Source organism: Hippocampus guttulatus, chromosome 18 (assembly GCF_054856545.1).
Source record: "Hippocampus guttulatus isolate MCC_2025c chromosome 18, RoL_Hgut_1.0, whole genome shotgun sequence".
Lineage (NCBI taxonomy): Eukaryota > Metazoa > Chordata > Actinopteri > Syngnathiformes > Syngnathidae > Hippocampus > Hippocampus guttulatus.
The window spans coordinates 7,361,999-7,378,133 of NC_141278.1; the positions used below are offsets into that span (position 1 = coordinate 7,361,999).

The window sequence follows — 16,135 nt, forward strand, 5'->3', positions numbered from 1 at the left end:
GGACTCAAGCGTGTTCTTAAAAATTCCGTCCTGTGCAGCCATTTAACAGGTTGTAATCATTTTAGTGGCTCATTCCAGAGCGTTAGTCCAAACACAATTACAAAGCACTTGAAATCATCATGTGATGGGAACATGGGACATGTACACAAGATGCTACCCCCCCTCCCCCCCCCACACTTTTGACTTTGACACAAAGCCCAGCCAAGTTGGATACAGCTGCAACATTGTGTGCGCTTTCACACAGCATCTACACAGACTGCCAACCCGGAAAAGAGTCGTAAAAGTGTTGACTTTTACAAGCAGTGTAAAAGGGGGCCTAAAAGGTGCAGTAATCATGTTAACATGCATTAAGTGTCGCTATGCGTCGCCTGCTGTTCCCTGTTGCCTTGACATAGTGTTCCCTTGCGAAGCTTGGCCACTGTTACCTTGTATCAGGGGTAGAGAATTGTGGTTCCTCCAGATCCATATCATGCCTATTTTTGATCCCCCCGCCCCCACCACCATTACTCCAACACACCGAATTCAAACGATGAGCTCACCAGCAAGCTCTGGAGACGCCTGAAACAATCATGATCAGTTGAATCAGGTGTGTTGGGAGTCGGGAGGGATCGAAAACATGGCAGGATTTGGCTTTCAAGGAACCGGAGTTCACTACCCCTGGTTTATATCATACGCACAATATTTATACAGCATGATGCGTGACGAAAAACAGAATAGCACGCAAACCGCAAACGCCGCAGAAAGCAGCGGCGGGTGCTGAAGGCTAATTGAAAACGTTTGCCTCGTTCTCACGTTTTCTTTGTTTTAGCCCCACTTGATACGCCGGGGGCCTCTTCCTTCTCTCCCCCCCCCCGGCTCCAGTGTTGGCTTGCATCCTGCTCTTTGGAATTCATGTGTCCTGCCCTATTGATTTGCTTTCATTTTTTTTTAAGGTCAGAAGCTGAATTCTTACACAATGAGGTAGTGAGGGTCAAGTGCAGCCCATTACTTACAATGCTGGGTGCGAGGAAAAGTGCAAGGTTATCAAAGGTTAAAGAAAAAACCCAAAAAAAACCCAAATCCCCTGGGATTAGGGATGCATGTAGGTGCAACGTGACCTCATGGGACATGTACACATAAAGATCAGCAATGTTTCCCTTTGCTTTGCCTTTGGTTGAACATTTTAGCTCCCCCCCCAAAACATTATTTCGTGATAAGACCTTGAGTCACTGCAGGCGGAGTACGAACAGTGAGGTTAAGAGGTTGGCAAAGTGGAAAAAAAAAAAAAGCCGCCGACAGGAACGACAAAATCATTTCCTCTCCTCTATGGCTGCTGAAAGCAAAATCTAGATAAAAGCTTGGGTACACTGGATGCTTGACCTGGAGATATCCATTGATTTTCTGATCTACTTATCCTCACAAGGGTCACGGGGGTGTGCTGGAGCCTCGATTAGTTGGCGGTCGGCCGGTGACACCCTGAACTGGTTGCCAGCCAAACGCAGGGCACACATAGACATAGGGAGAATTTAGAGCGTCCCATTAACCTGCCCTGCATGTTTTTGGAATGGGGGAGGAAACTGGAGTACCCGAAGAAAACCCACAAAGTGCAAGTGTAGAACATGCAAACTCCGCACAGAAAGGTCGAAGCCGGAATCGAACTCTGCACCTCTGCACCGTGAGGTCGACGCACTAACCACTTGCTAAGTTATGCACTACCCGTATGGAATCAACTCTTCTTACGTGTTGCGAGTCTACCCCTGTAGCGTTCACACTTCCCATTTTATTTCGGTGCTGTGCCGCAAACGAGCATTTACTCCGGAGTAAATTTTTAAACACCTCCTGAGCAGGGTTAAATTTGCTCCGGTTTAAGCTGGGGCTACATCGGTATAACTTTGTACGTGTGAACGCTCTACGGGGGGCAGCCCCGGTGCTACACCGGAGTAAAAGTTGCCGTGTGAACACCCCTTAAGACTCAAGAGTTCTAGGAGTTTGGAGAACAAGAATTATACTTCGCTGGAAACTGTAAAGTTGAACGTCTCTCTCTCTCTCTCTCTGTCTCTCTCTCTTTCCGCCATCGCTCTCTGTCTCCATGTGGCCCTGTGAATATACAACTCAGCCAACATACAGCATCCACAAGATTTATCATACTCACTTAGCGCACTCATAAATATTTCTACGTGACACAAGCTCTAAACCTCCCCTGCATTGCTCGCTCACTAAATTAGGGATGTGTAAAATATTCCGCTTGTCTAAAATACAGTGTGGCAAATTGGATCCCAAGTAATCCTCTGTCGCAGCATGTCACAGCTGGATAGGGAGAAGAGAGATTGGAGATTTTTCTCATTTACCTCCTGGAGAGTTTTGAAGTGTCATAACTAGCAGTTCTGCTAGACTTGCTAGTGTAGTGCTCTCAAAATATCTTATTCTTGTATTTTTTTGTCTCTCCCTCCCTCTCCCTTGTCGTCTCCAAATGAAAATTACCATGAGGGAGTGCTGTATTAATTTCACCTAATTCTGACGTGTGAGGCCTTTATTCAATGTTTCTTCCTGGCTGAAGATGGGGAACCATCAACAGTGAGGTAAATAAACCTGTGCCAGACACAAGGTGTGATTCCTACCCCTGTGGAATTGGGGTTTCTGGTCTCCAGATGGAGGCGTGAGTTCAAATCCCACTCCTGACAAATCATTTTCAATGAATGGGGATTGAGTTGGTTGTTGGGATATTTTCTTTGGGCGGAACGGTCAGTTGCAGGTTTGAGACAATCTGCGGACCACAAGTCCGTTCAGCCCAGTAGTGCACTTTTCAAACCACCAGCAGTAAAGAGACTCTCCTCTCGTGTGTCAGGATGGCCGAGTGGTCTAAGGCGCCAGACTCAAGGTGTGATTCCTTCCCTGCGGAATTGGGGTTTCTGGTCTCCAGATGGAGGCGTGGGTTCAAATCCCACTCCTGACAAATCATTTCGATTGGATTGACTTGTCCACTGGTATATTTTCTTTGGGAACGGTCAGTTGCAAGTTTGAGACAATGTTCGGATCACAAGCCCCGCCTTTAGTACAGTAGTGCACCTTGCAAACCACCACCAGTAAAGAGTCGCACTTTTCGTGTGTCAGGATGGCCGAGTGGTCTAAGGCGCCAGACTCAAGGTGTGATTCCTTCCCTGCGGAATTGGGGTTTCTGGTCTCCAAATGGAGGCGTGGGTTCAAATCCCACTCCTGACAAATAATTTTCAATGAATGGGGATTGAGTTGGTTGTTGGGATATTTTCTTTGGGAACGGTCAGTTGCAAGTTTGAGACAATGCTCGGATCACAAGTCCACTCTTTAGTACAGTAGCGCACCTTTCAAACCACCACCAGTAAAGAGTCACACCTTTCGTGTGTCAGGATGGCCGAGTGGTCTAAGGTGCCAGACTCAAGGTGTGATTCCTTCCCTGCGGAATTGGGGTTTCTGGTCTCCAGATGGAGGCGTGGGTTCAAATCCCACTCCTGACATATCATTTTGAATGAATTGGATTGACTTGCCCACTGGAATATTTTGTTTGGGAACGGTCAGTTGCAGGTTTGAGACAATCTGTGGACCCCAAGGCCAACATGGTGAGCCCAGTAGTGCACTTTTGAAACCACCACCAGTAAAGAGCCTCACCACTCAGATGTCAGGATGGCCGAGTGGTCTAAGGCACCAGACTCAAGGTGTGATTCCTTCCCTGCGAAATTGGGGTTTCTGGTCTCCAAATAGAGGCGTGGGTTCAAATCCCACTCCTGACAAATAATTTTCAATGAATACGGATTGAGTTGGATGTTGGGATATTTTCTTTGGGAACGGTCAGTTGCAAATTTGAGACAATGTTCGGATCACAAGCCCCGCCTTTAGTACAGTAGTGCACCTTTCAAACCACCACCAGTAAAGAGTCGCACCTTTCGTGTGTCAGGATGGCCGAGTGGTCTAAGGCGCCAGACTCAAGGTGTGATTCCTTCCCTGCGGAATTGGGGTTTCTGGTCTCCTGATGGAGGCGTGGGTTCAAATCCCACTCCTGACAAATCATTTTGAATGAATTGGATTGACTTGTCCACTGGAATATTTTGTTTGGGAACGGTCAGTTGCAGGTTTGAGACAATCTGTGGACCCCAAGGCCATGGTGAGCCCAGTAGTGCACTTTTGAAACCACCACCAGTAAAGAGTCGCACCTTTCGTGTGTCAGGATGGCCGAGTGGTCTAAGGCGCCAGACTCAAGGTGTGATTCCTTCCCTGCGGAATTGGGGTTTCTGGTCTCCAAATGGAGGCGTGGGTTCAAATCCCACTCCTGACAAATAATTTTCAATGAATGGGGATTGAGTTGGTTGTTGGGATATTTTCTTTGGGAACGGTCAGTTGCAAGTTTGAGACAATGCTCGGATCACAAGTCCAGTCTTTAGTACAGTAGCGCACCTTTCAAACCACCACCAGTAAAGAGTCACACCTTTCGTGTGTCAGGATGGCCGAGTGGTCTAAGGCGCCAGACTCAAGGTGTGATTCCTTCCCTGCGGAATTGGGGTTTCTGGTCTCCAGATGGAGGCGTGGGTTCAAATCCCACTCCTGACATATCATTTTGAATGAATTGGATTGACTTGCCCACTGGAATATTTTGTTTGGGAACGGTCAGTTGCAGGTTTGAGACAATCTGTGGACCCCAAGGCCAACATGGTGAGCCCAGTAGTGCACTTTTGAAACCACCACCAGTAAAGAGCCTCACCACTCGGATGTCAGGATGGCCGAGTGGTCTAAGGCACCAGACTCAAGGTGTGATTCCTTCCCTGCGAAATTGGGATTTCTGGTCTCCTGATGGAGGCGTGGGTTCAAATCCCACTCCTGACAAATCATTTTGAATGAATTGGATTGACTTGTCCACTGGAATATTTTTTTTGGGAACGGTCAGTTGCAGGTTTGAGACAATCTGTGGACCCCAAGGCCAACATGGTGAGCCCAGTAGTGCACTTTTGAAACCACCACCAGTAAAGAGCCTCACCACTCAGATGTCAGGATGGCCGAGTGGTCTAAGGCGCCAGACTCAAGGTGTGATTCCTTCACTGCGGAATTGGGGTTTCTGGTCTCCAAATGGAGGCGTGGGTTCAAATCCCACTCCTGACAAATAATTTTCAATGAATGGGGATTGAGTTGGTTGTTGGGATATTTTCTTTGGGAACGGTCAGTTGCAAGTTTGAGACAATGCTCGGATCACAAGTCCAGTCTTTAGTACAGTAGCGCACCTTTCAAACCACCACCAGTAAAGAGTCACACCTTTCGTGTGTCAGGATGGCCGAGTGGTCTAAGGCGCCAGACTCAAGGTGTGATTCCTTCCCTGCGGAATTGGGGTTTCTGGTCTCCAGATGGAGGCGTGGGTTCAAATCCCACTCCTGACATATCATTTTGAATGAATTGGATTGACTTGCCCACTGGAATATTTTGTTTGGGAACGGTCAGTTGCAGGTTTGAGACAATCTGTGGACCCCAAGGCCAACATGGTGAGCCCAGTAGTGCACTTTTGAAACCACCACCAGTAAAGAGCCTCACCACTCGGATGTCAGGATGGCCGAGTGGTCTAAGGCACCAGACTCAAGGTGTGATTCCTTCCCTGCGAAATTGGGGTTTCTGGTCTCCTGATGGAGGCGTGGGTTCAAATCCCACTCCTGACAAATCATTTTGATTGGATTGACTTGTCCACTGGAATATTTTTTTTGGGAATGGTCAGTTGCAGGTTTGAGACAATCTGTGGACCCCAAGGCCAACATGGTGAGCCCAGTAGTGCACTTTTGAAACCACCACCAGTAAAGAGCCTCACCACTCAGATGTCAGGATGGCCGAGTGGTCTAAGGCGCCAGACTCAAGGTGTGATTCCTTCCCTGCGGAATTGGGGTTTCTGGTCTCCAAATGGAGCCGTGGGTTCAAATCCCACTCCTGACAAATAATTTTCAATGAATGGGGATTGAGTTGGTTGTTGGGATATTTTCTTTGGGAACGGTCAGTTGCAAGTTTGAGACAATGCTCGGATCACAAGTCCAGTCTTTAGTACAGTAGCGCACCTTTCAAACCACCACCAGTAAAGAGTCACACCTTTCGTGTGTCAGGATGGCCGAGTGGTCTAAGGCGCCAGACTCAAGGTGTGATTCCTTCCCTGCGGAATTGGGGTTTCTGGTCTCCTGATGGAGGCGTGGGTTCAAATCCCACTCCTGACAAATCATTTTGAATGAATTGGATTGACTTGTCCACTGGAATATTTTGTTTGGGAACGGTCAGTTGCAGGTTTGAGACAATCTGTGGACTCCAAGGCCAACATGGTGAGCCCAGTAGTGCACTTTTGAAACCACCACCAGTAAAGAGTCGCACCTTTCGTATGTCAGGATGGCCGAGTGGTCTAAGGCACCAGACTCAAGGTGTGATTCCTTCCCTGCGAAATTGGGGTTTCTGGTCTCCAAATAGAGGCGTGGGTTCAAATCCCACTCCTGACAAATAATTTTCAATGAATGGGGATTGAGTTGGATGTTGGGATATTTTCTTTGGGAACGGTCAGTTGCAAGTTTGAGACAATGTTCGGATCACAAGCCCCGCCTTTAGTACAGTAGTGCACCTTTCAAACCACCACCAGTAAAGAGTCGCACTTTTCGTGTGTCAGGATGGCCGAGTGGTCTAAGGCGCCAGACTCAAGGTGTGATTCCTTCCCTGCGGAATTGGGGTTTCTGGTCTCCAAATGGAGGCGTGGGTTCAAATCCCACTCCTGACAAATAATTTTCAATGAATGGGGATTGAGTTGGTTGTTGGGATATTTTCTTTGGGAACGGTCAGTTGCAAGTTTGAGACAATGCTCGGATCACAAGTCCAGTCTTTAGTACAGTAGCGCACCTTTCAAACCACCACCAGTAAAGAGTCACACCTTTCGTGTGTCAGGATGGCCGAGTGGTCTAAGGCGCCAGACTCAAGGTGTGATTCCTTCCCTGCGGAATTGGGGTTTCTGGTCTCCAGATGGAGGCGTGGGTTCAAATCCCACTCCTGACATATCATTTTGAATGAATTGGATTGACTTGCCCACTGGAATATTTTGTTTGGGAACGGTCAGTTGCAGGTTTGAGACAATCTGTGGACCCCAAGGCCAACATGGTGAGCCCAGTAGTGCACTTTTGAAACCACCACCAGTAAAGAGCCTCACCACTCGGATGTCAGGATGGCCGAGTGGTCTAAGGCACCAGACTCAAGGTGTGATTCCTTCCCTGCGAAATTGGGGTTTCTGGTCTCCAAATGGAGGCGTGCGTTCAACTCCCACTCCTGACAAATCATTTTGAATATGTGGGTATTGACCTCACTTTTTTTTTTTTATCCGGACAGGTCAGTTGCAGTTTTGAGACAAGCTATGGACCACATTCACAGCCCGGAATATCTGAAATAAAGGTCCTTGACCAAGGAACTGGGTTCTTCATCGAGCATATTTGAAACTACCCTTTAGTAAAGAACTGGGGTATAGCATGTCAGGATGGCACTAAAATTCAAGCATGATTCCCTTTATATCGAAATGTTCTGATAGAGGTGTGGGTTCAAATTCCTCTCTGCTCACACTACTACTAAGTACTATTAAGCAAAATTAAAAATCTTGCTGTTGGGACATACAGTTGCAGGTTTTGGACCACATTCAAAATGTTTAAAAAAAACATGGATAGGGTTAATTTATGATTCACATTTGTCATCTTTTTTTTTTAAATAATAAAACATAATGTGCGATTATCTGGCAACATGTCCGGGGTAAACCCCGCCCTCCAAAACACAGTCTGCCCATAACTCAAATGTGGACAAAGCAGGACTGACAATGGATGGTTGAATGCAAAGTGTTTTGAATTTATCGTTTGAGCTCTCCATTCTCATCATCATCATCATAATCAAATGTGGAAAAAAGACTTGTTCAGTACACAAAAGGTATCATTGCAGCGATTGCTACAAAAGATGGGACACAGCTTCCATTTCTCCCTTCCTCCCTGTGCAGTTATAGCTGGGGGAGAGTCGAGTGAGCATCAGCTTTGTAATTGGCCATGATTTATCGGTGGTCTAGAAAGCCTGCGAGACCTCGCAGGGCACAAGCATTAGGTCAGACAGGTCTACACAGTCAATATCACAAAAGTGACCCGACGTAACATTCCTCCTCTCATCCAGAACAAAAATACATTCACACATTTTTACACGTTTGCTGTCTACCGAAAATGCATAATGTCTCATTTGGTGCTCTATTTCTACTGTAGATGCTTGTTCACACAAGCATACAAGAGAAATCTTCCATAAAATATGCCAGACAGTACCCTTCAATGGAAGAAAGAAAAAAAAAAGCCTCTCCGCTCAAGCTAAATTAATTCATTCTGGCAAAGTCTGTGCAAAGACTCTTAAAAGACAAGCATATTCCCAGAGGCATCCCTTCCAAACTGCCAGAACTAACAGCTCGCACTGCGCTCCGCTGCATTGACAGCAGCTCCGCAACACAGGAATAACACAAATCCTCCATCCATCCCGGATAGCTGCTTGCGAACCTTTAGCCCTTAAACACGTGTTTTGAGAATCCCAGCTCCGTCTCGAAACCGTAAGATGAGGGAGGGGCGGCGAAAGACGGGCAAACCGGCGCTATTGTCTTTATCCCTTTGTCTCCGGTTTTTATGCGACTGTTGAGGTAAACCCAATTGCTCGAGGCGCGAAGGGTAAATCATTCCAGAGTCATCGGGGAACACTCTGGTTCTATGGCCAAATGTTCTCTATCAGGAGGAGACTCAGAGCACAGAGTATGGCAAAAATGAGGATCAGACAATGAATAATAAAGATTGCAAAGAATAATAAAACACACGCACCATAAATGGGTTTGAGGCACCGGTGGAGACCAACAAAACACCAGACAATAGTTCACCAGGCCAATTATAAAAGTGCTGATTCAAAACCCACAATTCTTTTTTTTTTGTGCGTTCTCCTGTGGTTGTTTTTTTTCTCTTTTTGCTCTTGCTCTAGCTTTCGGTTAAGATAAGAGCAAGACGTTATGTTCCATGGCAAGACACGTGTTTCTTGATACAAACCCCCGGAGTTGTAATAGAAAGCATTTTTCTCCAAAGGGGACACGGATAGGATGCCATCCATGTTATCTTACGACAAATCGGAGTGTGAATAACACAACCTTTGGAGGTAAAGCGAAACAAAAAAAAAAAACAAGGGGGCCAATTGGGTGGTCCAATGTCTGGAACATATCAATTCAAAACATTTGAGTTGGAAAGCAAGTGAAAGACTCGCAATCTGCAACTGATTCTCTACGTCAAGACATACAATGCGAGTGACAAATGTTAATCAGTGGGGTTTGTCTCAAAAGAGTTTGTCACATGCAATGGCACTGTCGAATCTTTTGTTCCAGTTCACAGCTGCATATACATTATGTCAAGTATCCATCCATCCAAACACTTTTTTTTTTTCACCAGCGCTTATCCTGAAGAGGGTCGCAGGGAGGTGCTGGAGCCCATCACGGCTTACTTCGAGCATATAACACACAGGGAGATACATTATGTTCCGTGAACATGCATTTCCACGTCAGATTACTCAACGGACGCGTACATTTTTGGGTTCACAGAATGAGCGTCAACGCCATGACATGAAAGCGTCACAATATCTTGACGAGGTGACATGTCGGGCGTAAAGCAAAAGAAAAATATACAGTACGTTTTGGGGTTGGTTTTTTTTTTTTACATTTTTGCTGACACTGTAGTTTTGTTGATGTTTTCATTTGAAATATACACAAGTAAAAATTTGGAAAATGGGGGATACATGATGGTCAGACAGACATTCAATTCTAATGTTAATATTATTTGGAATTATATATGTATATATACAGTATATATGTATATGTATATACACACAAAGGTATTTGGAGTGTTCAATCAGCCTGCCATGCATGTTTTTGGAGTGTGGGAGGAAACCGGAGTACCCGGAGAAAACCCACGCAGGCCCGGGGAGAACATGCAAACTCCACACAGGAAGACCGGAGCTGGAATTGGAATATACAGTCAAACCTCGGTTTTCGAACGTCTCTGTTCTCGACCAAATCGGTTTTCGACCAAAAATTTTGAGATTTTTATGCCTCGGATGACGAGCGAATTTCGGTTCTCGAACAAACTGAGCGCACTTGAATGCCTCACTTGACTCCTCTCGCCTTCCTTACACAAACGAGGAAGTGACGGTTCTTCGTTTAGCGTTCCATGGTGAACAGACGTGTTCAATAAAGATTTTTTTTTTTTTTTTTAAAGAGCGTGGTTTCGGTTTTCGAACAAATCGGTTTTCGAACAGCCTTCTGGAACAGATTATGGTCGAAAACCGAGGTATAACTGTATACATTTTTTGTTCGTCATGAAAACTCATTCAATGCCAAAGACGTTTTTCTCACATTTTCTAAGAATCCAGGCATTCAATCCCCTTTTGGAGGTTTGTTTTTTTTTTTTTTTCCCCCCATCTGGTAAGGTAAATAAGAGGCTGTAAAAAGCTGTCACCAAATGCATCTTATCCGTGTGTGGTGCCTCAAAACAGAGCAACAAACCTCAAACCAAAGCGGGCCCGAAAGAAAATTCCATATAAGCACACTAGCCAGCCGTGTTTGTACCAGATCTTTGCTAGCCATAAACACGGGTTATCAGCAGACATTAACAACCAGTCAGCCGGTGTTTAGGTGACACAAAAAAAAAGGCTGAAGTGTACTTGCGGGGAGTGATTAGCTGCAATAGCCGTGGCAGCCATATGGCATAAAAACGGCATACAGTGCAGAGCGAGTTGCAAGCAGAGCCAAATTGAAAACTCGACGGATGTAAATATTTGGGTTGATTTGTCATCATTACAGCCAGCTGGCTCCGTTTGCGTGCAAGCCCGTGTGTGAGCGGAGAGTAAAAGGATAGATGGAGTGAGATAATGGGAGGGCAGACAATTTATTTTATAGAGAGTGCGCGCTCTATTTGAGGGTCTCTCCAGACACCCCGCTCTCAAATCGCAAATTCCACAACATTATGGTGTCACTGATCCCCATTTTTGTTTTAATGCTTTAATCATGTGGTCGTTTTGATAATCAATTATGCGAATTTCAAAATAAAGTCTTTTGGAAATGAAGATGATGATAAATAAATCAAAATGTTGCAGACTGGGGTCATATTGCGGCGAATTACGTGAGAGATATATTGTACAAGTGTATCCGCACAGTCTTATGAGATTAAAAAATAATGTGCAGTTTTCCTGGCCGCGATTTATTTGTACTTTAATTTAATTTTATGATTGATGTGTTTTGCGGCATTATCATCGCCGCCACGGCGGATTTTTAGAACTCTTACTGGCTCTTATCAGACCATGTGCATGTATTAGAAATAATGTGGCCCTCCAGAGAGCTGTACCTGTGCTTAAAATGGTGATTTGTCGCTCTACAAGGTGCGCCTGCATATTCAAAAACGCTGCCCGCCTACACATTTACGCAAGGGGCGGGTTGACGCATTTTCACCACTTTCATTGTCTCCGAACCGTTCAGCTCGGATGGGAAGATGACAATGTGGTTTTCGTCTCTCAAGATACGGCAGACGCTTAACCATTTTCTCTTTTCATCAATTTAAGATCAGTCCGCACATCCACCGATGAATATGAACCGCTCGAATCGGGAGGCCCGACAGTCATGAGCGACTGTTCCAGCTGACCAGGAGAGTTATTGCTGGAATGTGAAGCCTTATCGGGGGAAGGCAGCCAACGGGGACTCGGGACAGATTGATATAAAGAGGAAGTTGGTGCGGTGGCAGAATGCGATTTTGTTCCACTGTTTGCCAGACAAACAAATTTATGTCTCCTCTTCCAGAAGGTCAGCTGTGCTCACATTCATAAATAAGGACGTAATTGGTTGTCCGTACAATATATATGCTTAAAGAATTTATTGCCATCTGGTGGTGAACTAATAGAATGCAGTGACCTAAGATCTACGGTGCATCGCCACTAGCGACATCGCTAGCTTTGTTGCCTTTGGCGAAAAGATGGCGGCAAAACATGGCAGCCTGCTGTTGGGTATGCGCGCCCTATGTAATATAATTCGCGATGACTTCACCTACAATTACATTAACAAAATCAAGTTGATGTGATAGAATATATATATATATTTTGCACATTATTCAAATTAATAGTGGGTTTTCGAATTAATGAATTTTGAAAAATTTTACACGCTGTCTCTTTAAATGCATGGGTCCTTGCCGTACTTTTTTTTTTTTTTGCCAAACAGAAGAAAGAGTTTAATTCAGAAAAAAAACACAATTAAAAAGTAAAAACGAACAATATGGATTTACAGAGTCTCAATTTTAAACTAACTTTATGTTTGAAATTCAAGATATAGTCATTTGGCCAACATTTTGTCGCCTTAAAAGTTTTTTTTTAAAAAAAAGACAGACTGAAGTGGAATGAACAAACTAGCCGTTAAATTCATCTTTAATTGCCAGGAAAGCGGCAAATAAAATTAGGATGGATGTTTCCATCGCACGCAACCTCACTATGATGCATTTCAAACGAACCTCCAAAAGGGGGAACAGAATTTGTTGGCCTCAACCTACATCTGAATATTGAATGATTCAAACTTATTGTCCTTTTTTTACGATGGTACTAACAGTTCATGTCATTCCTGGCAAACGCGACATGCTATATGATACTTCATTTATAGGCAACATCTTCGGCATAAGGCACTGACATTCAAGAGGTCACTAAAAAATGGACACACACACACACATGCACACACATGCACACACAGATACACACTATATTACCCAAATTAAAGAGTCACTGCAAGTTGCATGTAATGGCACCCTTGTGTGAACTCCTCTTATTTCAGCACAATCTTCATCACGGGGCACACAAGACCATTATCATAACCTGCTACATCATTATTCCATTGTGCCGAATAGTGTTCGTACTGTAAATGTGGGTATCATAAAACAGTTTTACTGCTACTATTTTATCTTCACTTGAGGGCAATTGCATGCTGCTAAACGTGTTGCCTTTAATTAGGAGTGCCGGAGTGCAATATCGAGAGAATCTGGGCGGCGAGGATCTCTCGCCTGTGACCTTGCAAGCCAGAAACTTTAGCAACACCGGATGAGGTCTCATTTGTCACACTTCGGCATAAGTATTTCGTGAATATATTTCTGATTATCTGTCATTTGATGAATGAATCACATCACGATGAAAAGCAAATGGGAGTGTTGTACTTTTCTTCCACCAGCAGAGGCACTGTTGATTCAGTTAGCTTGTTAGCGCACAAATGAAGAACAAGGCACGAGCGACGGAACGTTGATTTACACCTACGGCTCCGCACTACGCTGCTCATAATGACACTGGAGTCGGAACAAGAGTTTCAAACAACTCAATTCATGCATTGCTTATTTTCCGCAGAGTCGAGAAAGTAAATCGAGTCGCCCTGCCATCCCAGATTGACAACTTTACTGAATTTAAATCTTTGAAAAATGAGAAACATTGCCAATCAAACTGAGTGTTGTAAAATTCAAGTACACATTTGATGGAACGTTCCTCGTCATTGTGAAACACCTTTTACATTGGTGGATAACTTGTTGACATTACTATCGGCTACATTGTATTGTTTGATAAGATTAGTGTTGGACAATTGAGCCAAAGCAGTATGACAAAGTAAATTTTTTTTTAAAAGTGTACTGTGGACATGTTTGCCTCAGTCCAACCTCCCATAACTAAATTCATCCTCCGCTAGTCCTCCAACCACCCTCGCTTTACCTTCCCAATCCCCTCAGTCAGCTCTCATCTATCTCTAAATCCGCTCCAATCCTCATCTGGCTGCTCGTCCTCCATTTCTCCTTCCTGCAGCCCCCTGTCTTATTTCTCTTCCGAGTCTCACTCTCACTCTCTCTCTCTCTCCACCTTTTTTTTCTCCACCCGCTCTCAACAAGCCATCGGGGAGTTTTTGCATAGTGTTGAGCAGAGTTTAGTAGGCCAAAGAAGACGGCGTGCCAGATTCTGCACGGCGTGTTAAGCAACACCCCCCCCCCCCCCACCTTGAAGCGACAGCAGCATTACTCAACAGAAAAGTCTTTCGGCCTCGCAGCTGCAAATCTGCCGTCACCGGCAGAACGGTATGCAAAGGCTCGCTCAGCATTGCAGCATCGTCATATACGGCGGTAATAACGGGAACAATTAAATGCCCCCCCCCCCCCCCCGAGTAAAGTGCTCAAGTTTTTGCATCCCACCTCCAACCAAATTCTCATGAGACCGCCGGACCGCTTCGTGCAAATTTGACAGTATTTCTCTCGATCCGCCACATTGGCATCAACGTTGGTGGCCCTTCAGAGGCGCCCGTGTGAGTGATTTAAAGGCGGAGAGTCAGCCACTCGTTGGCAGAGCATCTCAAGTTGTCAATTCCAATGACTTACGGGAAAGCAAAGGGGGAATGATCTGCGCTTCCAAGCGCTCGCAAGCAAGAGTTCAATCACCGTTGGGGCTTTATCCAAAAAGTGTCACAATTGTGTAATAAATAATAAGAGCAGCGTTGGGGCAGACGAGTCGGAGGGGGAGGAAAGTGGAAGAATTCTGGGGAGGGGGGAGGGGGGCAACAACAACAAAACTGGCGGTATGAAAGTAACTGGGAGTGTAAGAGAGATAGGAACGTTGACATCTGCCAAAAGGAGTGAACTCGGCGTGAAGTGGTTCAGACCTCGGTAGCCTGATTTATTCATGAGATAAGTCACCGTGATTATGGAGCAGGTGAGCGTAATGGTGTAATGTTTCCTTCTCGCCTCAGTGACTCGAGCCTGATGTGTTCTTGTCTGGAGGGGTTGGCGGCTTGCTACACTTTGATGATGAGGTAAGGCACCAGTCAGATTTTTTTTAAAAAGACGGGGCATTTTAGAAATCGCTCACTTGCAGATAATATCACGCCGTCAAAGGCGATGTTGGGAAACTCGCTTCCGAAAAATTGGCATTTGTTATTTATTACTCGTGCGGTCAAAAGAACCGAAGCGGAGTTATCCGTGGCGACTGAGGCAATGGAATTCTGTCTGCTTTTTCAGGGAACAAAACAGTAGAATGTTCATATAAATTTATTTTAAAAAATAAAAATGTAACGAAAGTACAGTGGTACCTCTACTTATGAAATTAATTGGTTCTGGAATAAATTTCTTAACTAGAAATTTTGTAAGTAGAGACGCATTTTCCATGTAAATGCCCTAATTCGTTCCAAGCCCCCAAAAATTCTTTCCGAAAACATAAATATGCATCAAAATATGTAACAATACATGTTACAATTAGATTATTGCACAGTAAATGAGAGTTGTGCATAATGTAAAAAAACAAAGAATAGAGCAAAGAATAAAAATGATGGGCATTTAAGTGCATCCTCATCGTTTTTTGTGTTCTCTCACAGATTTGGTTTTTGCCTGGCGTTTTGTAAAGAACTGAGCAAAGGATGTTTGCTTTTGTCGACTTTTAACAATCCTCCGAAAATGTGCAAGGCAAACATCAGCAAAGTGAGCGATCGCCGGATTGGTGAAAACGTTTTCGGGCTGATTCAAATTTCGTAAAACTATCGGAACGCCTGATGGCCAAACGGGCGAATGACGAGGACGCTGCATAGACACATATCTATCCATCTACACACATGGACGCATTTATGTTGAGAGGGAAGAAATTTCATCTGTGCTGTATACAGCACATTTGACTATAAAGTTGTATTCAATTCAATTCAATTCAATACAATACAGGAGAGGTCCCTCTTAGCCAATAGGATGCCAGGATGATGCTCGGGAGTAGCCAATGGCAGAGCAGCTATAAGTATGTTGCGTTCAGGGAACTCGGAGCTGCGAGTAGCAACACACACTGTATTTTTACCTTTCGTATCTTGAAATTTATTTCATAACTAGAGGCGATACTTTCCTGTTGAGGCGTTTCGTAACTTGAAAATTTCGTATGAAGAGACGTTCGTAAGTAGAGGTACCACTGGAACTCATTGCTAAAAGCTAATAGTTAATTTACACACACATGGAAAAAAAAAAGACTTGGTTTTGCACCCTGCTGTGCATAATCAAACGTGTCTACAGAAGCCGTACCTGCTCATTAAGTTCCCCGGGAGGATAATTGAGCATCGCAGTGATAG

At 44.7% G+C, this 16,135-nt stretch overlaps 1 protein-coding gene and 17 non-coding genes across 20 annotated transcripts in view; 17 read left to right on the forward strand and 1 right to left on the reverse strand.

Annotated features, from left to right (window-relative positions):
• The window catches only part of rbms3 (RNA binding motif, single stranded interacting protein), a 176,350-nt gene that overhangs the window by 141,369 nt on the left and 18,846 nt on the right, over window positions 1-16,135 (reverse strand). The gene's annotated exons all lie outside the window — the stretch shown is intronic.
• Window positions 2,820-2,932, forward strand: trnal-caa (transfer RNA leucine (anticodon CAA)). Its single transcript has 2 exons — window positions 2,820-2,857; window positions 2,887-2,932. It is a non-coding gene; the product is annotated as a tRNA-Leu (tRNA).
• Window positions 3,086-3,198, forward strand: trnal-caa (transfer RNA leucine (anticodon CAA)). Its single transcript has 2 exons — window positions 3,086-3,123; window positions 3,153-3,198. It is a non-coding gene; the product is annotated as a tRNA-Leu (tRNA).
• On the forward strand, window positions 3,358-3,470 carry trnal-caa (transfer RNA leucine (anticodon CAA)). The gene is made up of 2 exons: window positions 3,358-3,395; window positions 3,425-3,470. It is a non-coding gene; the product is annotated as a tRNA-Leu (tRNA).
• Window positions 3,631-3,743, forward strand: trnal-caa (transfer RNA leucine (anticodon CAA)). The gene is made up of 2 exons: window positions 3,631-3,668; window positions 3,698-3,743. It is a non-coding gene; the product is annotated as a tRNA-Leu (tRNA).
• On the forward strand, window positions 3,903-4,015 carry trnal-caa (transfer RNA leucine (anticodon CAA)). Its single transcript has 2 exons — window positions 3,903-3,940; window positions 3,970-4,015. It is a non-coding gene; the product is annotated as a tRNA-Leu (tRNA).
• On the forward strand, window positions 4,173-4,285 carry trnal-caa (transfer RNA leucine (anticodon CAA)). Its single transcript has 2 exons — window positions 4,173-4,210; window positions 4,240-4,285. It is a non-coding gene; the product is annotated as a tRNA-Leu (tRNA).
• Window positions 4,445-4,557, forward strand: trnal-caa (transfer RNA leucine (anticodon CAA)). The gene is made up of 2 exons: window positions 4,445-4,482; window positions 4,512-4,557. It is a non-coding gene; the product is annotated as a tRNA-Leu (tRNA).
• Window positions 4,718-4,830, forward strand: trnal-caa (transfer RNA leucine (anticodon CAA)). Its single transcript has 2 exons — window positions 4,718-4,755; window positions 4,785-4,830. It is a non-coding gene; the product is annotated as a tRNA-Leu (tRNA).
• trnal-caa (transfer RNA leucine (anticodon CAA)) lies at window positions 4,991-5,103 on the forward strand. The gene is made up of 2 exons: window positions 4,991-5,028; window positions 5,058-5,103. It is a non-coding gene; the product is annotated as a tRNA-Leu (tRNA).
• On the forward strand, window positions 5,263-5,375 carry trnal-caa (transfer RNA leucine (anticodon CAA)). The gene is made up of 2 exons: window positions 5,263-5,300; window positions 5,330-5,375. It is a non-coding gene; the product is annotated as a tRNA-Leu (tRNA).
• trnal-caa (transfer RNA leucine (anticodon CAA)) lies at window positions 5,536-5,648 on the forward strand. Its single transcript has 2 exons — window positions 5,536-5,573; window positions 5,603-5,648. It is a non-coding gene; the product is annotated as a tRNA-Leu (tRNA).
• trnal-caa (transfer RNA leucine (anticodon CAA)) lies at window positions 5,804-5,916 on the forward strand. Its single transcript has 2 exons — window positions 5,804-5,841; window positions 5,871-5,916. It is a non-coding gene; the product is annotated as a tRNA-Leu (tRNA).
• trnal-caa (transfer RNA leucine (anticodon CAA)) lies at window positions 6,076-6,188 on the forward strand. Its single transcript has 2 exons — window positions 6,076-6,113; window positions 6,143-6,188. It is a non-coding gene; the product is annotated as a tRNA-Leu (tRNA).
• trnal-caa (transfer RNA leucine (anticodon CAA)) lies at window positions 6,349-6,461 on the forward strand. Its single transcript has 2 exons — window positions 6,349-6,386; window positions 6,416-6,461. It is a non-coding gene; the product is annotated as a tRNA-Leu (tRNA).
• trnal-caa (transfer RNA leucine (anticodon CAA)) lies at window positions 6,621-6,733 on the forward strand. The gene is made up of 2 exons: window positions 6,621-6,658; window positions 6,688-6,733. It is a non-coding gene; the product is annotated as a tRNA-Leu (tRNA).
• On the forward strand, window positions 6,893-7,005 carry trnal-caa (transfer RNA leucine (anticodon CAA)). Its single transcript has 2 exons — window positions 6,893-6,930; window positions 6,960-7,005. It is a non-coding gene; the product is annotated as a tRNA-Leu (tRNA).
• trnal-caa (transfer RNA leucine (anticodon CAA)) lies at window positions 7,166-7,278 on the forward strand. The gene is made up of 2 exons: window positions 7,166-7,203; window positions 7,233-7,278. It is a non-coding gene; the product is annotated as a tRNA-Leu (tRNA).